The 26501-nt window shown below is 39.7% G+C and overlaps 1 protein-coding gene across 28 annotated transcripts in view; it reads right to left on the bottom strand.

Moving 5' to 3' along the window:
- The window catches only part of SORBS2 (sorbin and SH3 domain containing 2), a 370848-nt gene that overhangs the window by 204499 nt on the left and 139848 nt on the right, over positions 1 to 26501 (bottom strand). For 5 of the 28 annotated variants that reach the window (XM_054683567.2, XM_063810060.1, XM_063810051.1 and 2 more), the window contains exon 1: positions 21204 to 21962. The exons of 7 other annotated variants lie outside the window; for them this stretch is intronic. The gene's annotated coding sequence lies outside the window, so the exon portion shown is untranslated. Of the gene's footprint in view, positions 1 to 21203; positions 21995 to 26501 lie in introns of those variants that run through there. 16 more of the 28 variants (XM_063810046.1, XM_063810050.1, XM_063810043.1 and 13 more) reach the window with 9 other exon arrangements.

The following is a 26501-nucleotide window of genomic DNA, read 5'->3' on the forward strand; positions in this document are numbered from 1 at the left end:
GCTACATTTGCCATTATCTGTTTCACTGAGAAACAATCTATCTACTGTAGTTAAAAAGTTCATGAATGGTCCTTGCTAATTTCTAGGCTGTTGAAACATGTCTCTAATTTCACAGATTTTGAGGACGCAAGAGATCTGGAGTTTTATTTATTTCTTTTTTTTTTTTAATATAGCATAGTGTTGGATTTATTCAGGATATGAGAAGACAGTCATCTGTGCACAACACATTTGCTATGAAAAAAAATTTTTAAACTACACTTATCTCTACTCACTGCTTCAGTGGTTATGTTAACTTTGTCCTGAGAGTAGCTAGCATTGGGGTAAGATGTAAAACACAAAAATAATGATGTATTATTCGATCGGTCTATTAACCCATACTGATTAGTGGCCACACTCAAAAAGACATATTGTAGCGGAAACATTCCCAATTCTCACTCACATGATAACCACCCTGGCTCTACAAGTACAATACATGTATCTTTGCCACTTATCTGTTGAATGTGTACCAATAGCTTCCTCCAATGAATAAGGACTCTAAACTTCAGGGATCATTACAAGGTACCTGAGGAGCTGGGCGACTCTACAGTTGGAATTATTTTCACATTAAAAGAGCCAAGAAATCTATGAACTCATATTTTACTCAATTTATTTGTGCAGCCATATATAAATAGATGGTCTATTCATGTAAAAGAAACTATTATTTCAATTCTAAGAATGTTAACTTCATTATTCATAAACTAGTCCATTGGTCTGATAAGAAAGCATCTCTCCTCTCACAGACAAATACTCTAAAATATGTTTATCACTAAACAACTGGCTTTATTTAGGGAACAATTCAAGATTCCCTGATCACATTTTCTGAAATAATCCAATTTTGTCACTCAGCATTGACTCTGTACCACAGAAATTGCATTCCTGTTCCACACTGTGTCAATGGAAAGGAAGGCTGATTTGGGTACTTAGCTATGAATATTCCATACTCTCTGTTCTCTGAAAAATGTGAACATTGAGTAGAGAATCATGAGTATGGGGGAAAAATAATAAAATATATGAATGTGCTTTTAAGAGCATGGCAATGTAATGAGGCTTATTAAAATGCCACTTTTCATAAACAATTTAAAAAGTTTCTCTAAGTACTAATTTGGGAAAGTATGCTAATTTTCAGTACTTAAAACCTACATTTGTTTAAATTAGAATCAGCACATTTTTGCCACATGTCACATTTTATTACCATGCAATGGTAAGTATAAATTTACCACCTACATAAGAACAAAATATGGGCAATACATTTATGAATACATTAAATGTTTAAGAAAAAGCTTTTCTGCACTTCATATGATCTTGTTTTGTTTGTACAGACTCATGTTTGTGAGCTGGGCAAGTTAGCTTCAGATATAAGGTATACATAGACCTTGGGTGTGGAAGGTCCAGGAGGGCCATGACTTCTGTTTTATTCATATAGCACAGCGCCTGCCCCATAGGAAAAACCTAGCTCACAGTGGAGAAAAGTGAATGATGGAATAATGGATGTACAAAGCCAGCCAAGGTGAGGCTGTACAGTGTTTATCATAAACAGTGGATGTTCTGAAGATGACCTCTTGACTTGTTTTTTATTTTTCTTACTCTAAGTGCCTTGGGTGAACTCTTTCACCTAGCATGTTAGCACTAATCTGCAACATGGAATTTATTATAAAAGTGAGTGCTCATACTTGATATTTGTCACACTAGATACTCTGTTGAAAATGTGAAAAAAATAAGATTGTTTTTCCCCCACAAGTACATGCCGTCAGAGTAACCATTTTCTTCTTTAGATCAGAGTCCTAATAGTCAACAAAGGGAAATTGTTCAACATGTACAGAGCCACAAGACTCTGGATTCCTTTGAAACTCCATGTGAACTGTATTTGGTTCCAAAGCAGAGCTAATCATTCTTAATCCAGGGGTAAAACCACCACTGCCAGTAAACAGACAGGCCCCCTGGCATTGAAGATCAAGTTGGTGATGATCAGTTTTCTAATGGGACAGCTTCTAAATAATGTCCCAATTTAAAATTGATGCAAATTTTGATAATGGAAATTGACAAAATGTTTATATTCAGAGGGTTAAAAATTTGTTTTCTATTGCTTAGTCTTGTGGCGTCCTAGTTAGATGTCTAAACATGATTGGTGCTACCTAAATTTCCTTTGGCCCCATTCTAGATACATCTCCTTATTTTGAAATTTTCATAACGTTAAGTAGATTTAGAAAATATGGGACGGCGTGGTGGCTTACGCCTATAATCCCGGCACTCGGGAGGCCAAGATGGGAGGATCACCTGAGGTCAAGAGTTTGAAACCAGCCTGGCCAATATGGTGAAACCCCATCTCTACTAAAAATACAAAAATTAGCTGGGTGTGGTGGCAGGTGCCTGTAATCTCAGCTCCTCAGGAGGTTGAGGCAGGAGAATTGCTTGAACCCAGGAGGCAGAGGCTGCAGTTAGCTGAGATCGCGCCACTGCACTCCGACCTGGGTGACAGTGTGTGACTCCATCAAAAAAAAAAAGAAAAGAAAGAAGAGAGAGGGAGGGAGGGAAGGAAGGAAGGAAGGAAGGAAGGAAGGGAAGGAGGGAAGGAAGGAAGGAAGGGAAGGAGGGAAGGAAGGAAGGAAAGAAAATATGAACAAGCAAAGAGAAGAAAATAAAAACTTCAGAAAAAAAAATTGTTGACATCCTAGACTGTTTTTTTCTTCCTCCTTCTTTTTATTGTCGTGCTATTTCTGATCTTGAGGATACGGAAATTTGGTGTTCACTTATAAATAACGGTTTCCATAGAGCCCATGAGCAAAAAATACAGAGAGAATGATAAAATGAGAAATGTAACATTTTCTTTTGGCTGATCTGTAGTTCCCACAAATGGGCAGTCTAGAAAGCTGTTGAAAGTGCAGGGTTTGGAATGTGGCCGACTCAAGCTGGAATCCCACTTTCCCCACATGTGTGACCCTGTGCAAGTTGTTTAACTTCTCTGCGCCTGTTTCCTCTTCTGTAAAATGAGAATAATGTCCTCATCAGAGCGTTTGTGTGAATAGTCAATGAGAGGTATTTAAAGAATTTGGCACGCTGCCTGACACACTGTGCATTGAATGAATGGTGGCCATTATTATTATTTATAAGAATACTTACTGTTATTTTACTTTCTTAACTAACCCTGCAGATCGCAAAGCTCCAATACCATGTGATGTGAAGACTCATTTTAGATCAGCCCAAGAAAAACACCATTAAGCAGGTAAATCCAAATTCTGTTGGGAAAAGATCATATGATGCATTCTTAAGCAAGTGCTTCAGGATTGTGGCACTGCAGTCTTTACTAGCCTAGGCAATGGCAGGATGGCTGTTCTTTGGGAATAAGGCCTTTAGAAAACAGTGAGCTCCCACATTCTATCCTGTCATCATTTTTGCCGTGAATACTCCACATAATTTATCTCCAGATGATTAGTTTGCCTTAGTGCAATGTAATTAATTGGGACCAGAAGATACAAGAGTGTGTTTGTTATACACTAATGAAGTTTCTTTGAGTTTTAAGTTGGACTTCAACAGTTTAAGAACAACATGATCACGGAAAGTCAAATGGATTGTATATTAAGAAGATTTTTATTTATTTATCTATTATGGAAATTTATTTTTATTCTGTGTATTTTTTTATTTTTGACCCAGTTGAGCCTTGTTTGGTCAATACCTCTGGGAGATCTTGATAAAACAAAGCGTGTCTGGGCCAAAGATTTCCTTTCCATCTCCGGGGATTTTTTTTATTGATGATGAAGTTATTATGGACTGAGAGCCAGTTATGTGCCAGGCCCTGTGAGGTATCCTTTGCACAAATTACTTCATATAAGAGAACGATTGGTCCTATGATCTATGCACAGCATCCTTCTTTTACAGAGACCAAGCCTGTGGTTGAAAGATGTGGAGTCACATGGCAGCGGGACTCGAAAGCTAAATCCATGACTGGGCCTTGGTCCCCGCAGGCTCCTTCCTGGCCTGCCCCTTCCTGTCCTGCAAAATTGGAAGGACATTGGTGCAGAATTGGAGGAGCCCTGCCTTTGACAAGGCACATACAAAGGGAAAGTCTGTCAAAAAGCATTTGTTTTACTTTCTTTTTTAAAAGAAAAAAAAATACTGTTATTTACTGACTTTTAAAACTAAGTGACCAAACATTGGTGACATAAAATTGTTTCTTAAGTATAACAAATGTCACTTCAAATTATTTTTTGGATTTTAAAAATAATCAGGTAAAGAAATGACATTAGGGTGGGGAGAGAGGGCAGCAGAAAGAGAGTGGAGAGATGGAGAAGGAAGAGGAGGGAGGAAATCCAGGCGGTAGGTGGGGTACGGCCCCACTGATGAGTGTCTGAGCCATGGGTGCTTGGTGCTATTCAGGGAGGCAGGTCCTATGTTCATAAATAATGTACTAAAGGGAAAGTTTGAAAGTGATCATTAAATTTACATTTTTAAGGCAGGGGAGTTGCAGTCACAGCCACAAATATAAAAATCTAAATAAGGTGTCTTCAAGCATTGTCCTGGGACAAGAACTGCAGATACATGGCCCAGCCTCAACTCTCTAGATATCCTGCTGATCTCAGGGAATTCAGATGGTGTTTCCTGGGTCCAGTTCTCCCTCCCCCACCCCTCTGAGGAAGCCCAATCTAAAGCATCCATGTTGGATGCTCTTACCATGACAAGGTGTGGAGAAAGAGGAATTTCTATAAGTAGAATGATAATGAGGAGCTGCCAGATTTCTAGCAGGCTGGGGACTCGGTGGGCCCCCTTGACATGATGCTTCTGGGCATGACTGAGGTCCTGGGTGTGTGACTGAGGGTCAGGGTGATGGTGTCTGAGCATGATTGAAGTTCTGCCTATGTGAGGAATGTGGGAAGGATATAACAGGACTGGTGCACCCAGACCTCCGGCCTGGGGAGAAGCTGCTTTCACCTCCAGCCAGGAAGAGTGGCTCCCAGCAGCAATACCCCACAGTAACTCAAAGTCATTAATCATCTCACTAAGTAAACTGTGTTTGATTCACAGTAGGCAAGAGTGTTCACGGATGATGCCTAAAAACACAAGTAGTGTGTATAGGCGGGCTTCATGAGCTTGCAAACTGAGCATGTGCACCTGACCCTGTGCTTAGGACGGCCAGGTGTTCTGTTTGATACCCTGCTGTCATCATCTATAACTTATTCATCATACTTTTGGAATTGCCTTTTCATCTTGCGCTGGGCCCTGCAAATTTATATAGCAGATTCTTGTTGGGTAAATTTCAACAGAGATAAACAAAGTTTCCAAAATTTCTGAGACTCCAATCTCACATCCTACACCCTCAAAAATAGAAGAAAGAGGTCGGGGCAGCTTCAGCAATTCCTTCCTCTCTCCTGCCACTGGGACAAGCTCACCTCCGCTGCACCCTCCCTGCCTCAGCAATCTTTGATCTGTACCTTCAGAGAAGGTTTTTATCCTAGTCACTCCCCAGCAGACACCTCCTGCCCAGCCTCTCTCTGAAGGTCTACATGGCAGCCACGGGCCACATGTGGCTCCCGGGCACTTGCCTTGCTTGCACTGAGATGTGTTATCCTGCAAAATACACACAAGATGCGAAAAAAAATAATGTCAGGGAAATCATTACTATTTTTTATACTTGTTGAACTCATAATATTTTGGCTGTACTAGGTTAAAAATATTATAAAAGTTGGTGTCATCTGTTTCCTTTTACTTTTTAAAATGTGGCTGATAGAACATTAAAAAGTACATATTTGGCTTCTCTTTGCTGCTCAATATATTTCTATTGGTCTAGACATTTTTTTTTAAAACCACATATCCACCTAAGTGTTCTACCTACATCTCCATCTCAGAAAGTCTCAAACCAATTTCACTATCTTCTTCCCCCAAAACACTTTTTCCATATCTTGTTTTCCCAAGACAGAAACCTGGTGATTAAACCATAGCCTGCTTCTACTCCCAAATGCCAACTGAGAACTGTTGGTTCTGTCTCCATAATCTCTCCACGCCAGCACTTTTCCCCCAGCCCTACTGTCCTGTCCCAGCTGAGCCATTCATCTTTTCTTCCTGGATTACTGTACTGTCCTCCTACAGGAAATTCCCTTAATTTTTTTAAATTTTCTTGTAGAGATGGGATCTCACTGTGTTGCCCAGGGTGGTCTCAAACTACTGGGCTCAAGTAATCCTCCTGCCTCTGCCTCTGAAAGTGTTGGGATTAATAGGCATGAGCCACCCCACCTGGCCCTATGTGAAATTCTTGAATTCATTCCCACCCTACCTCAGTGGTGCTCTCACAACAGAGTAACTGTCTTATAAAGGAAATCCTATTTCACCTTCCTGCTTGAAATGTCTCACAGTTGCCCTGCCATCTGGCTCTGGTCTGCTTGCTCGATTTTACTCACTATCTCTCCATATCGGGCATCCTGCATTCCAGCCATACCAATGGCTCCCAGGGCCCTGAAGATTTATATAGAAGCCATTCCTCCATGCCTGGGCGCTGTGGCCACGCTGTTCCCTGGTCACGGTGAGGCTGGGCATGCCTGGGCGCTGTGGCCACGCTGTTCCCTGGTCACGGTAGGGCTGGGCATGCCTGGGCTCTGTGGCCACGCTATTATTCCCTGGTCACGGTGGGGCTGGGCATGCCTGGGCTCTGTGGCCACGCTATTATTCCCTGGTCACGGTGGGGCTGGGCATGCCTGGGCTCTGTGGCCACGCTGTTCCCTGGTCACGGTAGGGCTGGGCATGCCTGGGCGCTGTGGCCACGCTGTTCCCTGGTCACGGTAGGGCTGGGCATGCCTGGGCGCTGTGGCCACGCTATTATTCCCTGGTCACGGTGGGGCTGGGCAGCTTCCAGAGCGAATGTGGACATATTCTTAGGCCCCACCTCACGCACTTCTTCAGAGAAACCTCAGAGGCTCCTCCACAAGCCACGGGTACCCCCAGATTTCCCTCACTCTGTGCATCCCATGCGCCTCTAGCAATGCAGGACCGCACTCGAGTAGAGCTGTCTGTGTCGAAGACTGTTTGGCAGACACTGTTTCAGATGCGTTCCAGACACTTAGAGAGTGACTGACACAGAGCAGGGCTGGACTGATTACATCCCTCGCTCATTTCTCCCGGCCCCGTCACCTTAGTTCATGCCCAAGTTTTCCTCTTGTCGAATTCATTGACACTATCATTTCGTAATCTTTTCTTGTGCCCTTCATTTAATTTGATACTGTTATCAGTTATATATTTTTCACCCACAAATATGATCATAACTTTTCCTCTGTAAAGAAGCTCCAATGGTTCTCTCTCTTTCTCTCTCTTTTTTTTCCCTAAAGAATTAACCCAAACTACTTAACATGATGATGATGCTGATGACAAAAATAGGCACGGGTGGCCATTCATTCTGCCTCTGACGTGCCAGGCGCTATGCCGGGTCATTTTGCAGTAATCTCATTTAATCCTAATGATAATACTCAGATGTAAGTGCTATTATCTCTTCCCCCTAAGTAGGGAAATAGGGGTCAGGAAAAGCCCAGGAGCCTGTTCCCCAAGACCAAGTTAGCAATACAGAGCTGGGAATGAATTCCAACTTTATGTGACTGCAAAGCTCTTCTATGCCCCCCACACCACCCCACGCCCGGTTCTCCCTACTGTTCCTACATTCCAGACGCACCATCCAGCCTGCAATGTGCTTTCACGCCATGTTCACCTGCAGACAATGCTTTCTCCATCTAAAGCCCCTGCCTTCACCATGCACACACTGAAGTTGCCTAGAAGGGTCAGTCACGCTCTACTCTGTGCCTTCCTTCTGCCTCGGCACTTGTGATGCTGTGGGATTATCAGTTTCCCCTCCCTCATCCCAAAGACTGAACAGTCACCAAGAGTAGCAAGTCGACTAGTCACCACTGAACATACGCAGCCTGGAGAATCAGAGGTGCACAGTGTGTGCCTTTTACATGAACTCATGCATACACCAAGAATGATAGTAACGCCTGCTCACATTTGTTTAGCATCTCCCACACGCCAGACCTCAGCCTACACAATTAGAACACACAATCCATTCAATCCTCCTACCACTCTTTAGGATAATGTATCATCCTAATCCTTATTTATTTTTTCCAGAATAAACTTGCGATTCTAACAACTTCAACATAAAATAAATAACTTTTGCTCAATATCAAACTCTATAAAATCACTAAAATTGGCCCAATATCCTGGGTTTTTTTAACTTGCATTATTTCTTCCTGATAATGACATTTAGGCCAGTCAAATCCTGTATTACTTTTTTAAACAAAGAAGAAAAGATTATGAGTTGCTTTTAAAATTCATGTGTGACAAGCAGAAAAAACTCGTGGAGGCAGTTTCAACATTTAACCTAAGTGTACTTAGCAACTACACTTAATAGCTTTTTAAAAAGCCTCGTTTTTTAAAAATGTGGATCTTTCTTTGCAGAGTGACTTAAAATACATCATCATAGTCTTATTAATTAAACATGTTCTTATCAGAAAAAAGCGTCTCGAAAGCTAGTATATATGCTTAATTAAGCTATATGCAACCATCAGTCCATATCTTGAATTAGGCTACACGTGAGGCCCTGATTTGCCCCATTCTTTCTGATACCCAGAACAGCACTGCTCACTGCCTACCAGTGTTTCCAGCAAAGATATAAAGTTCTACATGTCTAAACGTTTTCGCCCTGATATCAAAAACAAAGCAAAACAGGTCTTCTCCATTCCCATTTTGGTTAACAGCATCACCATCTGCCCACTGGCCTGATCCACCCAGAAGCCTGTCTTCTTTTTTTGAACTTGAAATACTCATGTGCTTTATTTGTATAAATTCCCATTATTCCCTCACTGCTCCAAAAATAGAGAAGAAAGTAACATAAATGTACTGACATCAATTTGAGAACTAGAACATGTTACCTTCCCGAAGTATCCATCTTGGAAATAGGGAAGGAGACTTAGCCTCATAAAAGCACATGAAGGAATGCTCAGAGGAAATACTCTAAACCTAGTTTTCTGGAATTGGTAAGCAGAAGCTCTGGAGTCAGTTACAGGTTGTGAGCCTTCCACCAAGAAGAGCCACCTAACATACCAAAAAAATAAGCAGGAGATTCACTTAAAGTTTGACAAATTTAGCAACTCCTTTCCATTGTCTGCATTTTAGAGAACCTATTGATGCTGTTGTAACAGCTACAGAGAATCGTGAGATGCCCAGTGACATTGGCTATAGTGGTAGCAAACCGGGTAGTGGGAAGTTTTCTAACAAATACTATGTAAAAGGAGAAGCCTGAGTCTTTTAACACCACAGATCAAACACTGCAAATGGCAGGGCGAGCATTAGAGTCCCGCTGAGGTCGCTGAGACTTACACTTCACACGGATTGTAGTGGTGCCTAGAGCTCCCTGAAGAGTGGCAGAAGCAGCCGCCCATCCCTTAAACTACACATGTACATGGCTTCTCAAGACTCCGGAGTTTACTTAGAGACGAGTAACTAGAGCACAGGAATTTGGAAGAGAGTCTTTCTATAAACTCCCAGGAACAACCAACACCAGTAGTGGCTGACATCTGTGAGACCTTCTTTGCGTCAGATGCAGTGCTCTCATCGACATCCAACACACGTGCCTTTAATGCCTGGGACTATGGCGACACTCATTTAGATGAGGGAGCTGTGGCATAGAGGGTTTCGTACCTCGGCTTCCTTCACTGCCATCAGCTTTCTAAACCAGAACTCCCACCCGACAATGTGTGAGTCCAAAGTCCATGTTTCTAGGTGCAGTGGCTCACTCCTATAATCCCATCACTTTGGGAGGCTGAGGCAGACGGATCACTTAAGGCCAGGAGTTCGAGACCAGCCTGGCCAACATGGTGAAACCCGTCTCTGCTAAAAATACAACAATTAGCTGAGCATGGTGGTGCACGCCTGTAATCCTAGCTGCTCAGGAGGCTGAGGCAGGAGAATTGCTTGAACCTGGGGAGGCAGAGGTTGCAGTGAGCCAAGATCATGCCACTGCACTTCAGCCTGGATGACAGAGCAAGACTCCATCTCAAAACACAAAAAATACAAAAAGTCCATGCTTCTAACCACTAGCAATCACCCTATAACATATTCCCCTCAATGAAAAAGACTGAATCCAAGAAATCTCACCTACGTCAGACTTTCTAAGTCATAGAGATTTATAGTAATAATTTTAAATGCGTCTTTGACTTTCAGACCCAGCATATGAAGGAGGAGAGTGTGAGTCAGTGCCATTCCTGGGCGTCTGCTGGGAACTTCCCTGACTGTCCTTCTGGCTCTCAGGAGTGGAGCTCACTTGCTCAATTCATTCCAGTGTCCCAGAGGTCACAGTCTCCCCTCTGTGAGCTGGGCTGTCCTCGGTCCCTGGGCCTATCTCTTTGCTGTCCTCCCTGGGATCTTGCCCCTGGGGTAGCCCTGCTTCCCTTGCAGCTTTCTTCTCTGCTGCTGGTGCCTTCTCCAGGGCTGTGCATGGGCTTAGCTCTTTCTTCATTTCTCTCCCTCTCTCCTCTTTTCTTCCTGCTCTCTTAGCTGGGCCCCCTCCATCCTTTTATTTCCTAATTGTACCTGTTGCTTCCATACCCTTAAAAACATACTCCATTTTCTCCCTAGATGTACTGAGGTATAATTGACAAAGCTGCAGACATTTAAGGTGAACCACAGGCTGCTTTGATACATGTATGTACTGTGCAGTGATCACCACAATCAAGTTAGTGATCACTTCTTGTCGTTATCTTTTTGGTGGATGGTAAGAACATTTGGATCTCCTCCCCTAGCAAGCTGCAAGTGTGCAATGTGGTTTTATTCACTACAGTCACCACGCTGCATGAGATCCTCAGAACTTATTTGTCCTATAACTGAAAGTCTGTGCCCTTTGACCTCATTTTCCTCCCCCCACCAATTCCTGGCAACCACCATTCGACTCTGTTTCTATGAGTTCAACATTTAGACTCCACATATAAGTGAGATTGTACAGTATTTGTCTTTCTCTGTCTGACTTGTTTCACTTAGCATAATGTCCTCATATGTATGCTGTTGCAAATGGCAGGATTTTCTTCTTTTTTAGGGCTGAATAATATCCCATTGTGTGTATATATACACCACATTTTCTTTATCCATTCATCCATGGACAGGTCCTTAGGTTGTTTCCATATTTATTCCTTTCCTTTGTGTGTATATCCAGAAGTGGAGTTGCTAGATCATATGGTAGTTCTGGTTGTAATTTTTGAGGAAACTCTGCACAATTTTTTATAATGTCTGTACCAATTTACATTCCCATCAACAGCTTACAAGGGTTCCCTTTTCTCCACATCCTCACCAACACTGGTTATCTTTTGACTTTTTGGTGATAGCCATCCTAACAGGTGTGAGGTGGTGTCTCACTGTGGTTTTGACTTGCCTTTCCATGATGCTTAGTGATGTTGAGCACGTTTCCATACGTCTGTTTGCCATTTGTATGTCTTCTTTGGAAAACTATCTATGCTGGCCCTTTGCCCATTTTTTAACTGAATCATCTCTCTCTCTCTCTCTCTCTGTGTGGGTGATGCTCTTGAGTTGTAAACACATTTCTTAATCTTTCCATGTGCTTTAATCTCAGCACTTTAGCAACTGTCAAGAACAAAGTTCTTTTCAAAAAGTTCATCTCAAAGTTGGCCACTGTCTTGTAACAGGTAAAACCCAATGAGCACTTCCCTGAGCCTCAGTTTCTTCTTTTCTCATGTGAAACAGTGATGATAGTGCATACCTCCCAGGGCTGTTGAGCCAGACTCAACAATTTACATGAAAGCACTGAGGGGGTGCCAAATACATGTGAGTGGTATAAAACAATTCTTGATGCTACAAAGCTTGCTTTTCCACACTATTGTCAAAATTCCACCTTGTTCGAGCCCCAATTAAAATACCATTTTCTCTAATCCATCTTTCCCGATCCTCTAAGAAACTTCAATTCTCTGAGCAATTTATTATCATCTTCTGGAACTCCATCGCTTAAGACGATCAAAGAGTTTCTTTATTGTATAAGTTACTTCTGCGCATGTCTTTTGAAGGAATAAATAAATGCATTGATTGTATCTCCCTTATAGCACTCCATCACCTTCTATCTTAAATTACAGTAACTAGTGTTCCTGTCTTCCTGCACTAAATTGTAAGCTCTTTCAGTGGCTTCCTGGCTTATTCTCTCATCTTTTCCTCAGGTCCTTGATGGATGTATAATAAATGAATAAGTAAATTATATGAAAATGCAAGTATCTTTTTTTAATATACAGTTACAACTTCGACATCCACAGTTGGGTCTGGCCACTGGTTAAGTTGTACCCAGAACTTAGGTCTTTCTCGCTCTCTACTTTCCCTATCAAGGCCATCTTTTCAATACCAAACAAATTAGAAAGAATACAATCAGCTAACTTACACTAACATACTAACAAATGGGACAACAGTCTTCAAGGTCTGGAAGAGGAGGGCAGAGAACTCATCATTGCCTGCTCAAGCCCATCTACCAGGAGGGGAAACTCCAGATACTGTGGGCCACTTGGCACTTAGGAACTCACGGTACTGATCTGTATATTGGGCAGATATAGTTTTTTGGTGATAGTCTTAAAAATCATGTGTCACCTGTCATGACACTTGCCAGACGAAATTCTGATTTTATTTCCCAAGAGAATGCACTGACAAATTAATAATCTGACCTTTAAACGGGTGATATTTCTCCATGTCAGTCAACAAGAGGCCATTCTGTTTTGTTGACCAGATAAAATACTCTTTCACTCTCTGAGGGGTTAGCTAGAGTGCATGCAGATTTCTCCAATGCTTTGCTTTTGGTTGGAAGCAGAAACATTTAAATTTCAAAGCAACACTTTTCCTAATTCCTACTGAACTCAAAAGCTCTAGTGGTTGAGTGATCCCATTGGTAACAAATACTTAGAGGGCCAGAGTCCTTCTGGTCCTGTCCTTACGCTCCTGTTCTCTCCTCCTCTCAGGCCTTTTCTGCACCACGTAAATCCAGCACCTCTTCTCACAGGCTGGGCTAAAGGCAGAAGGCAATACCATGACTGAGCAGCCTGGGAATGAGGCAATTCATTAACGGAACATTCCCCAGGAAACATAATTTTCTGATCATAATCTCTTTGTTCTTGACAGTTGCAAAATTAAATACCAGAGCCAAAAAAAGTGAGGCACAGTTTTAAGGGTATGTTTTCCTAATTCGATCTTCAAAGGAAGCACAAGCTTAGGGTTCGAAATCATTATGATGTAATATTATGCCACATAATAATACATAGATCCAATCATTTTACCAGATAACTGTCAATATAAAGCACTGACAGGACATTTGGGACTTCGGGTCAACAGGAAGGTGGTTTTTCAAACTAAACTATATTATTTATGGATTTGATTGTCATTTACTTTTACAACATAAGGGGGATGGTAATTCTGCTCTTCTGCCAATAAATCTAAAAATTAATTGAAAATGTAGTCAAAATCTTTGGCACACTTTAGAAGGAAGATTTTTTTAATTAAAAAAGCCATATTAATCATTATATAAATGAGTTATATTAGTCCTGTAAAATTAAATCTACAGTGGAAAGGAAGTCAGTGAGTGATATAATCAGATTTCAGAACACATATCATATAAAAAGTTATGTTTCTAAATAAAGTGAGTGTGAAAGAATTCAGGATATATTATCAGTCATCTGAGTTATTGCCCTAAGACAGCCCTTCTCCCAAAACAGATATGGTTTCTCTGACAAAGAAGATAAGTATGCCTTCTCATATTTTTATTATTTTCTTAACTGTCAGACATAACTCATATGTAGTTAAGTTGCTCAAAAGGTTAAATTCGGAGGAAAAATTCTGCAAGTGGTTTAAATGAGCCAAATCATTTTTGGTTGCGTCATGATTTCCTCCCTTGAAAAAGTCTCGATGACTTAAAAAGGGTTGCTTTGATATTTAGCTTAGTGTTTTACCCAAAAAGCATACTGACCAAAAACAAACAAACAAAAAACCCATAACAAAACAAACATTTAAAGATATGTAGACCAGATCAGTTTTCTCCTGATGAAAGTCACATGGAACCACACACAGGTTACCTTGCTTTCACCAGGTCCCTTTCCTCGGGTGTGAATTTTATTTGTTACAATAACCTACTTGGCCTAGTTACTCACCCATCCTTGGTTCACTCTTGGTAGTGGACATGGCAAGATGGTGGTTAAAAACACGTAAACAAGACTGCTCTCTCGTGGAGGTCACTTTCACATGGAAAGACTGGACACGCCAAAACACTTCATTAACATGATATAAAAATAATACAATACGTAAAGTGGTATTGGGGCATCTAAGACAAAGCGATTCAATGTTAAATCCCTCTTTGGGAAATAATTTAAGATTGCAGAAAATGTTTCTGAGAAATTCCAATGTAAACGTCCTTAAAAGTCCCTACTTTTTAGTATTTGGTATTATACTTATAGATTTTGTGATTTTCCAGATTTTTCATTAAAAGTTAATATGCATAAAACTCTTGGGATAGTAGCAAGTACAGAGTAAAATCTATATAAATTATTATTGTTATCAATATCTTTTGGAGTGAACAAATTGAACATTTTTTGAATAATCTTTTGCGTAGTTGACTGAATACTAGTTAATAGGTTTCTATTGTTTTCTTGAGTTAAATCAGAAGCAGATATTTTGATTGACTATGTAAGGTCTTGCAGCTTCTATGGTTTTTTTTTAACTTGAAAAGATCTTCCCAGACTGATACCTCTTTCTATCTTGAACTCTCTGTTCAACTATATTCTAAAGCCTTAAAATGAAGATCTTCAATTTTATAACTCTGGATTTAAACTTTTCTTTCTTATTCTTTTTTATTTTAAAAAGGAAAATTTTAACTCTTTAGGTTGATTATATTTCTTGATGAATGTGACTGTACCAAGAGGCTTTAAAAAAAATTGAGATTAGAAATCAGTTTTTCTTATCTTCTGAATTATTCACTATATGATGTGTTGCATTAGAGCTTTATCTATGCTTCTGGTAATATTTCTGTCTTATATAATTGTTAAAGTATAATGCTTCTCACCAGGAAGACTATATATATATTTTTTAATAATAGCCTTTTTTAATTTTTATGTGTTTTTTCTTCTCCTTTGTTTTATGATTTTTAAAAAATCAGAAAAATGTCTGAATTGTCACTTTATCTGTAGATTCAAAGAGCACTTTCTAATCATGTGTTGGCATTAGCACAACACCGGGGAAGATCTGATTGCTGTAAGCCATTCATTCATTCAGCAAATACTGACTGAATATGCAGTATGTTGACCTGTTTGCTGAGGGCCTCTCTGTTCCAGCTGCCATTCTAAAGCGAGTCAAGTTTTCTCTGTAACTTTTGTTCTGCAGAAGTAACCTGTACCTTTTTCCATTCTCTTGCCATTCACCACTCTCCTGACCTCCCTTTGCGTAAACTGGTTTAAGCCTGGCGCTCTAGGTCCATCCAACAACACCGGTCTATTCACACTGTAGCAGAGCAACCAAACAGTTGTGCAATTTTCCTCTTAACTACTAGTAATACTATGCTATAAAAATTTTGAAACCTAGATTTTGAGATATTGAGCAAACTAAAATACTTAGTATTTACTATAGTGCAAGAATACGTCTGACAGGTTAAATGCACGCGTTTTGGAAAGTGCTCAAACCCTTCACCAGATGACACAGTTATAGCACAAGACCAGCTGAGGTTATTGGTATCTAATCTCCTTTCCCTTGTTAACTTTAGCACAGAGAACTGAAATAATTGGGTGTGAAGGCATCTTGATAATCTACCAAAAAGGCTCATTTTTAAGCAGCCAAGCGTCGCTCTCTTAAACTTTTGTTGTTTAGTAGCATAAAGTGTAGGCAACCCGTATGAAGTATAAATATCTGGTATTAAAAAGACCCAGTGAGGCAGAAGTCGCTGACTCCTCTCAATAGGTGGAAGAGGATTCTCCATGCAGCCGAAGGCTTAATGAAGCACATTTCCACCAGCCAGGCTGCTGCCTCTGTGGTGTCACCTCTTCAGAGGACTCAGTGCCTCTGAGAAGCTGGCTGTCCTCAGCGAGAAGTAAGTACAGGGACTTCTATTCAGAGGAGACTAGAATGAATATTTATACTAATAAATTTTCTCCAACATAGCCAAAATCTCATTTGAATATGTTTTTCTTTCTGTGCATTTAAAACACTTGCCATTCTTCATGGCATCCCATGCTTGTAATCTTAGAGGATCTTCACGAGTGGCACAGCTCTTGGCTAGAAGCCTGTTTTTGCTATAGTTTGTTGGACTCCTTGCGGCTAATCCTTGCAGCTATATTAGTCTCTGAGGGATGCTGGATTGAATAGAACATCAGAAGATTTGGAGCCTGACGGGTTTATGTTGCCCCTGTCCTCAAATTCAACTATTCCGGAAAAAATGTACTAGGACAAGGAACCTGAAAAGAAGAATTATTTCTAACAATGGATTGGATGAACTCTCCCATTCAAAGCAGAGGATATAACTCATTATAAGACTTGTAATTTACTTTAACCACTGGGAAAACATCTCAGAGGGAAGAGAGAAAAACTGAATTTCTGATTAAATTTAAAAAATCAAAAATTTAATAAGTAGGCAACTGTATAAATGAACAGAAAAAAAAATCACTGAAACTTTCAGATAATGTTCTTTATTAAAAATAAATTTCCCTAAATTATAATATGAATATATAAAGAGAAATTAGAAAATATAATGAGAACATTACCAGGCCTTTTTGTTTTCTTTCTTTTTTATTGTGTTTTTGTTTTTTTGAGGTGGGAAAATCTTTGAAAGTAAGACCCTTGATTGGATTCAGGAAAGTGAAAGCTTTCTGAATTTTTGCTCAAATAATGCTTCTCTAAGGTACAGAATTTAATGCTGAATTTATGTCTACCTCGCCTGTATAGGGAAGAGGAAACCACTGCTTTTTTGGCCAAAATTCCTACTTGGTAAACTAGTATATTTCAGTTTTGAAGACCAAGGTGCAGTGAAGTGTGGTGGAGTTCCATACGGATCTGTTATGCTGCAAACACCAAAGTAAAAACCCGTCTTTGCTGGTTCCCCGTCATTTATTCAGCAAATATCATCTTCATTGAACTTAAGCTGAAATGTGAGTTCTTATTTGCCAATACTCAGAACTCAACAGTTACAGAAGTGTTTCCTTTTAACTGCATGCCCATGTCTTGAGTTTTTCAGAAATAATACAGAAAAACATATTTTGAAAACATATTTATCTGTATTTTTCCACGTGACAGTGGCAGTTTGGGATTTAACAGGCATATCCATAATTAAATTGTTAGTTTGAGGAACTTTCAGAAAATTATCTAATGCAATCATATATCACAAGTCTTCTTTATAAAATACAAGTGCAACTCATTTCATTATGCTATCAATGTAGTTAGACATAACTGAGACCTTTAAAATTATTATAAATGACTTAAAATAGAAAATGTTAGAAACAGTACAGGCATATTACAAAATCATGGTTTCTGAAATCTAATTAGTATATGCAATTTAAAATAATTAAACATGATTAGTCTTTAAGATGAATAGAACCAATTCCAACTTTAGCTATTATTTAATTATAGCATGCTGTACATTAAAATCAGCTGGAAGATAGCCAAAATAAGCTTTAAAGGACAGCATGATAATTAAGAATTGCTATTTATCTTACTTTTATTAGAAAACTCAATGCTGGAATGAATGCAATAATGTCAAGAAATATGAATTTAAATAATTTCCTAAATATTTTACTTTCTAATTCCAAATATCAGGATATTTTAAACTTCCTCATCAATTCTACTTTATATACAAAAATTCATACAGTATTAATTAGAACTTTTGCTTTCAACACAGATATCTTAAAGACAAGGAATTATGTATTTATAACTTCTTAATAAAACTATGGGTACATTCTTATTTTTGATTGTGGCAGTTTTTTCATAAAAAGGCTACTGAAATCAGGCTTATTTAAAAAATAGTAATAATGTTATCTAATATAGAACAGAGGGTAGGAAGTCTCTGTAAACAAACCTATATCTATATCAAGAGTGATACTAAGAGAATATTCTTTCCCTTACCCAGGTACTCAAGTTGTAGGGTAACATAACTAGTGTAACGTAACTAGTGATTTCCAGCCACCTTTTAGGTTTACTTAGGAACATTAAAAGAAATGCTGCTATTATAGACTTCAATTCAATTATTTAATCTCTTTCCAGTTCACAACCTTTACTTTCTTCTGGTTTCAGCAAGAAAAACAACTTCATAAGTGTCTTACATTATAATCGGCTGCTAATCATCATCAACTCAACATTAGTTTTAAACAGTCTGATTCCATAACAAATTTGTAATAGGGATATTTTCTATACATTTTACAATAGCCATGGATAGAAAAATAGTATTATCTATATACTAAAACATTCAAGTTGTTTTGTTTAAAACATACATTGTAAAATTTTCCCTCGGGAAATTTGGATTTATTATAGGACAGTTGTAGCCTTTATGAAATTGGGATCCTGAAGCCATATTTTCAAATCAGAAAAATGAAAGCCTCATTGTTGTTTTTCCAATGTTTTAAGTTTCATTGATAAAAGGCAGTATTAGGACTTCTATTTCTAGGTCAAGTCTATATTTACAGTAACTAATAGGAAAATATTGAAGTCTGAGGTTACCAGTACAATGTCTGAATGCAGAATTCTGGACACTGGACAAAGTACTTTAGAATCAGAGGCCAGCAAAGCTCTGGAAGTCTGTGAACAGGGACAAATGCAATATGGTTCAGTAGACAGAAAGTCAGAAGTAAGATTCAGATGTAGCCAAGCAGGGTGGGGGACAGTGAGGGGGGATGTCTAGCTAGACTTGAAGGGCATATGAAAGCAGCTGTCCTTGCAGGGGAGATTTAAAGGAAATGACTCTTCAGGGGGCACTGCATTTGCAAAAAAAAAAAAAAAAAAAAAAAAAAAAATCTGATATCGTATGTTTTGGAAATTCCAAAATATTTGATATTGCTGGCAGAAGAGTTGGAAAGTGGCAGAAAATAAGGGTCTAAAAATAGCCATAAGCGAAAGTGCAAAGTCTTGAAGGATAGAGATTATGTCTCTGAACCTGGTTCTCCAAATTGTTGAATTATTAACTATGGAGATGCGCTGTACAGAATTGAACTTAAAATGGTCATCTGTGTATAGCACGTCATCTTACAAGGTTACTAAAATAGGAAAGAACTTGCACAGGTATAAAGTGTGTGCCATTCCTCCCGTGGGCTAAGGGTCTTGTCTCACTTGTTGCCACTATCAATGCAACAGGCACAGCAGTCAGGTGTGCCCTGGATATTTCTACACCTCATTCTTCTAAAAGCTCCCCCAAGAAAAATTAATAGGAAATCAGGTGCTTGCTGCAGGTCTTTGCACTGTGTCAATTCTAAGAAATCCTCTGGCAGTGTCAAGCTTTGAAGGAAATTAAATTGGAGAGAGATTTTCTCTACCTTTCATTCAGCTCATATAGAATCCCTTACTTAGCTGATATTTTTACTCATAGAACTGGACTCAGAACTAAGTCTGTTCATTTAGTTTTCCTTTGAATGTTAAACATAATGAAGTACAAGGCCGTCACCTCACCATTTTATCCCCTACGACTTGCATAGGCATACTCTCATCACCAAACGTTTGAACGTGGTTCGCTCCACTGAGATTCTTGGTCTCTATCTTTATATTTTGACTATTTTGACATTTAGAACAAAAGTTTTGAAAACTATTCTCCTACTGCTTTAGTATTCTCTTATCTTAGGGCTTATTAACATTGTTACATCTCTGAAACAGGCGGTTCCTGCTCATATCTATCAGTGAAAATTATACTTAAAATTCTGAAGAGACTCATGTCATCCAGATTTCGGAGGAAAAACGTAGCAAATAAAAATATACTTCTTAGAAGTAGATCTCAGTTACCACTTATTTTAAATTTCACAGTAGATTCCATCTTTTGTAGATAGGGGTTTTATTCAAAGTTTTTGACCAAACATTTTTATTAAATATTTTCAATAGTATTATAAGTGATCTGACATTTTTGGTAACAAAACAACCAAAGAACTGACTTGGGTAAAGCTGAAATGTTGCTGAACCAGAATCTAATCCTTACTCAGTCATTTCCTTACCAGGGATTTTGATTTGACTGACCAGTTTCAATCCACAGTAACAGCTTTGTTCCTAAGAGACTATAAATCAAGGAAATACTCACTACCAGGCAATTCCTCCTGCAATTCGGGGTCTGTGCTGTTATTATGAAGCAACTGACAGCAAACATTTGCTGCAAGTATGAGCGCAGATTTGGATGAGGTGTGCGGTGTTTTTGGTTTCACTCTTTGTCTCTGAAACCTATCTGCTTGTGAGAAAAATTGTGCAAGAAAAGAAGTTTTACTGCCACATACCTCAGCTGTCCTAGAACTCAATGCAGAGGCTTCGCTTCCTTTCTTTCCTTGGATTCTGAGCCGGGGGAGCACAATGGGGGTGTTGTGCTCTGGGCCAGCAAGGCGTGCAGATACTCGGAAAGGAGGTGTGAACGGCTTCCAATACCTACACTGTTTGCTTTACAACTACCCCAACTAAATCAAACAGGACACCAAGACACTCAGTCCAGGGTAAGCAAGTACAAAATCCACTGGCTATTATGACCCACATACAGAACAGAATTCTTTAAGTGTGTACATAGGTGTGTTAAGAGTTAAATAAATCATTTACGAGGCTTAAAAAGAAATGCTTCTCAATTTGTGTGCCACTTCTTTTTCATGTAGTTCTCTGAATACAAGTCAAAGTGCAGGTCACAAAAGAATCCATTGTTCACAAGCGAGAAATGTTGTTGGCTGTGAAGACGGTTCAGAACAAGCCATCGTAGTCTGCTCAAACAGCAAATATTGGTTTTAAAACCCCAAAGCATATCGGTCATGTTTTTTATCTTCCAATTGCTAGAACCAAAATTCACTGAAACAACTCTACGTCTCTGATACTATTTTCTAGAAATGTGTGTGTGTGTGTGTGTGTGTGTATGTGTCTGTGTATGTTTGGTAAATCCAAATCACACAATCAACGTAAGTCTTTCAGGCTAAGTTTTGCCCCAGTTATTTTTATGCTGTGCTTTCAAAAAGGTCAAAAAAGCTTACCTCTGTCAGTGTACTGGACGCTCAGGAAGCCCCTTCTCCGCCTCGGCCTCAGCGTGCAGACATACGCCCTGGGAGCCCACAGTCTGTTAACAGGAAGCAGGTAAACCCGAGAGCGTCCGCCTGCGTTCCAGTCCAGTGCCCGTCCCAGCACACACCTGCTTTTTCAGACCTGCCGCTCATATGCCACAGCCACGCACAGGACCAGCGTTAGCAGAGGGCAACACCCTCCGTTTGGAGCCCTCGTTTTCAGGGTAAGCAGCTAGGGAGCTGCTGAGATAATATTGCAGGGAAAGCTTGCCTTCCCAAGACAAAAACCTTTGCTGCTGCCTGATAGCAGATATGCAGCATTATCACTCTGCATTCCACATTCCCCAATCAGCTAATTGGAACGGCAGTCAACAGCCTGTCCAAAAGGCAGCTTGCAGGCCTGCGTGGCTGTGATCATTGTATACTAACACGCCCATTGCTTCTCTCTTCCCTGAAGAGATGTATAAAAGAGGCTTCTTCCAGGGTGAAGCTCAGCAGAATATGCCACACTGTTTTCCATAAGTAAAATGGCTGGTCCTCTCAGCTCTGCTGCAGACAGCTCATTGGGTTCCACTGGCTTTTCGTAGCCATAGCAACAACCAACAGACAGACTTAGCAAGCATGGCTGATCATGTGCAGCACATCCACACAGCTTGTTAATTTCTTTTCATCAAACTCATCATTTTTTTGAGGAGGGTAGCTTCTGTTATCTTTCTACACATTTCACCCATAGTGCAAGTGCTCCGATTTTTCTGCTCTCCTGAAGAACTCTTTTTTATATGAGCCGGGGCTATGTATGAAATCGAGGAAGTGAAGCCCTATTAGTGGCTATCCAGGTTAATAACATGCAAATCACTTAAGAGACCCTAACTGGAAGCATTGTCAAAACAAGCCCCACCTTCCAGTCATAGAATGAGTGCAGAGAGCTGCAAACGGGAGAGTTACACTTTTTGTTTTTAAATGATAATCTCAGAGCCACTTAATTGAAACAAAACCCTGTGAATTGCTATATAGGGTCAGAATAATAACTAAATCGGTAGACTATTTTAATAAGATCTTTAAATATCCATTTACTTATGGCTCAACTTATCTGATTACTTTAAGATGCTTTTTATGCAATTTAAAATAGAATTTTTTAAAAATCCTATTGCTTCTACGGCAGAAAATGATTCTTTAACTCAATCTTATTTGTAAATTAAAAATTCTTTTTAAAAAATCCGCACCTAATTAAAAATTCTTTGACTTTAAACATTACCTTCAAGGCAAGAATAGTTTTACTTTCTCAGTAAAATGGATCACATTCCACCCGTCCATAACATTTCACCTCCTCTGAGAATCTACCATGATTAATGCCATGAACAACGTAAATCTTCTGCAGAACCCCCAGGCTTTTCTTCTTTTTCAGGACTCCATCACCAGTCATATTCTATCTGATATATTTCCAAGGCACTGTCCCATTTATTTTTGTTTCTAGCAATCTGTTTCAAATAGTTATGTTAACACTTTGGACTTGTAAATATAGATGTTCTATTTGCTAAGTAGTCATTGATTTAGGATTCTGTCAGTATTGCGTTTCCCTACCCATGTTAACACTCCTGCCTTCAGTATTAATTCCCAAATTTTGACTGCATAGGAATCCTGTGGATGTAGATTTGGGGATGCCCGCTCCCCTTCCTCCCCAGCCGGATTCACATTAGGTAGGTCTGAGCCACCCAGGGTCAGCGTACCCATGGAGGACAAGTGGGTGGCGCTTTCCTGCTTGGGAGAGTCCTCACCGCTTCAGATCGCCTCCAGCCAGCCTACCTTTTCTCACTGAAGTTCCCTTCCCTGAAGTTATTTTGCATTTGCTGTTGCTGAGCGTGCCCCTGCCTTCGCCCTCAGCCCCCCATTCTACTATTCACTGCCCACGTTTCAGAATCCTGCATTACACACCGTTTCCTTGCCCTGCAGATGCTGCTACTATTAAAAAGCTTCTCAATCTGACTGTTCTCGCCCCAGCACCTTTAACCTCCATCCCAATCTGCCTCCTCTTTTATCTTCCAACACCTGGCCCAAATGGACCACCTCACTCGTGACTCTCCCAGGTGGGGTCTGAGCGAACTCTTCTGCGCCTCCCCTGTACCGGGGCCCACCTCTGCTATTACAGGCCTTGTCACGCCCTGGGACTTCTTAGCAGTTCTCCTTTAATGTCTGACTCCCAGACTGTTCTATCAACTCTCTGGAAGCCAATCTGGTCCATGTCTTCTTTGCCCTCCATGCTTGGAATATTCTAATTTCTCAATGCCTCTAAATGAGGACCTACGACACTGTATGAATAGGGACTGATGACTGGCTGGTGTGAAATCTGTGTTTTAATTTACTTTTCAACATCACACATTTGTTGACTTATCACTTCAGAAGAACTTCAGTGATTTTGACAAAATGCTGGCATGTTACAAAAGGATATCAAGAAAACTCTAGGTGCATTTGATGTTTTAGGGTGGCTTTTCTTTTCATTGTATCTCTGAAAATGTCTTTATACCCTCACACTTGATTGATTGGTTGGCAAGGCATAAGAATCTCTGGCCGTGGCTCACACCTTTATTCCCAGCACTTTGGGAGGCTGAGGCAGGTGGATCACTTGAGCCCAGGATTTTGAGACCAGTCTAGGCAACAGACTGCATCTCTACAAAAAAAAAAAAAAAATCAAACAAACAAACAATTAGCCAGGCATGGTGGTGCACGCCTGTGGTCCCAGTTACTCGGGAGGCTGAGGAAGGAGGAATGTTTGAGCCTGGGAGGTCAAGGCTGCAGTGAGCTGTGATCACATGACTGCATTCCAGCTTGGCAACAGAGGGAGACTCTGTCTCTGTTTTTAGTAGCAAAACAAACAAACAAATATCTGAAGTCATTTTCCTTTGGAATTTCAAAGGCCTTCATCCTTTTTCTTGTATCTCCTCCTCCCCTATACCTCCAATTCCTGCTCCTCCAAAGAGAACTGGAAGCCCCCCAGGCTGCACTGAACCGGAGCTGGGAAGCTGGCAGGAACTGAGATGAATCCCTTTCCCCTCTTTGCCCCGTGGCACATCTCCCGGTATCTCTACTGGCCTTCACACATCACTCTGCTGCCACTCTGTTCTTCCAAGGCTCTTGGCTCCTTCGCCGGCTCGAAGCCCCTCCCTTGTAACTCGGTGCGCTGAGGCCCATTGGCATTGCTCTGACCTCAGGCCCTGCCCCAGCCCAGGTCCCTGACGTTTATTCTCCTTCCGAACGTGTTTGTTTTAAAATGTGCTAGATACAGATTTCCAAGAGACAAATCTGATTTTTCCAGCCCATCTTTCTGAGTCAAATGAGATACCACCTATGTGGCCAGCAGCTTTATACGTGGGCTGCCCTGTGCCTTGGTCCAATCAGCTATGACAAGGACACTTGGCATTATCTAGTTTTAAAATTTTGCTAATATAATAGGTGCAGAGTAATGGCTCATTATTGTTTGAATTTGTGTTCCTCTAATTACTGACAAATTGAACATCTTTTCATTGTTGATGGCTTTCAGGGTTCCCTCTTTTGTAAATTTTCTGTTCATAGCTTTTGCCTGTTTTCTCTATTGCGATTGTTGTCTTAGTGTGGAATTTTAAACAACGCGGTCATAAAGGTATTTTTTATATATATTTAAACATTATAATTAAATTTGTTATATTATTAAAGGTTATTAAGATATCCACTAACATATAAAGGGAACCCTATAATTCACACTGCTAGTTGTTTTGGTTTTTATTATGAAATGAAAATACAGAATGTGTGTGAAAATCTCCATTCAGAAATTATGTTCAGTATGAAAGCGTAGAATACCACACCATAATATGATTTTCTAAGACAAATATTTGTTTAGAAGGATTTTCAAACAAATATAATGTTATCAAAGAATACACATACACACACATATATATGCTCTAATAGTATACGCACACACATATATATGGAGAGAGAGAGAGAGCTATCTATCTATTTATCTAGCTTCTATTTTAAGTTATACCATATGCACACCTACACATCAATCAATCTATCTACCTATCTATCATCTGTGTATCATCTATGGAAGGCAAACACAAATGTGCAAAATGCTAACACCTGATGAATCTTAAATGAGAATATTTTCAGTTTATTTTACTATTCTTTCCACTTTTCTATAAGTTTGATTTGTTTTCAAGATACCAAGTTTTAAAAAATGAAATAAAATGAGAATAAAAATAGTGTTTAGAATAGACACAGAGTTAAGGTTAAGATTAGTTGATGAAGACATAACTATTTATCAGAGTTGAAACTAAAGAAGTTAATAAGTTATGGAGTAACTAAAGTGATTACTACTATTACTGTTACTCTGAGGAGGCTACTTTGGTAGAAAGTATTGGAAACATTTTGCACTTTCTTGAAACAAGTTTGCTATTTCCCTACATTTACTGCTTCCCTGTATTCTGATCTTAAACCATTTATCCTCTGGTTCATATTTTGAAATCCTTATTAGTCTGTTTCCTTAATTCAACAAAATCATCACTGCTTGAAGCAATAGATTCTTCTCTAGTCACATCTTCTGCTGCAGACTCCACAGCTGGGACCCACCAAAGGATCTGGTCCCTGGCACAACAAAGAAACACGTCGTATGACTTAACTTAGAGACTGGAATTGAAGCATGGTTTGTTTATGAGGTAGCAAAGACTTTTGTAAAGCTTAGATTGAATTTTCTAATTCCTAAAACAAATAAAATAGAATATCCCAAAGGTTATTCCTAAACCTTGCATATTTAGTTACTCTCACTCACAGTGACGTGAACAATGTCAAAATAGGACATTGATGGGAAATGTGACAACTGACTTAGGAGGAGGATTGAAGTATCTCAGTCAAGCAAATTGGATTTATTTCTATGATTCCAACCCCAAGAAATATATGCTGGAAAGCAGACTGACCCACAGGCTACTAATCAAATGCGTTCATATCCCCTGAAGAAGTATGACCCTGATCAGTATCCAGAATGACTTTTATAAATCAGAGGTGCCCAAAACCAAAACAAACCCAGCAGAGTTGAGGGTTTTTGGAAATTCACTTATCAAATGAATTTAAAATGAGAAAATGATTATAGAAGAACAAAACCTTGCCAGAGGGCAAATGATAAGAACGTAAACATCAGCAATAAAAAACTGTTTAACAAACTGGAGAGAAAGCCAAACCTATTAACACAAAAATACTCTGTGTAGCCCATTAGTTGTTCCTAGAACCCCCTAGAAGTTCTGTATA

This window comes from Pan troglodytes, chromosome 3 (genome assembly GCF_028858775.2).
Source record: "Pan troglodytes isolate AG18354 chromosome 3, NHGRI_mPanTro3-v2.0_pri, whole genome shotgun sequence".
NCBI lineage: Eukaryota > Metazoa > Chordata > Mammalia > Primates > Hominidae > Pan > Pan troglodytes.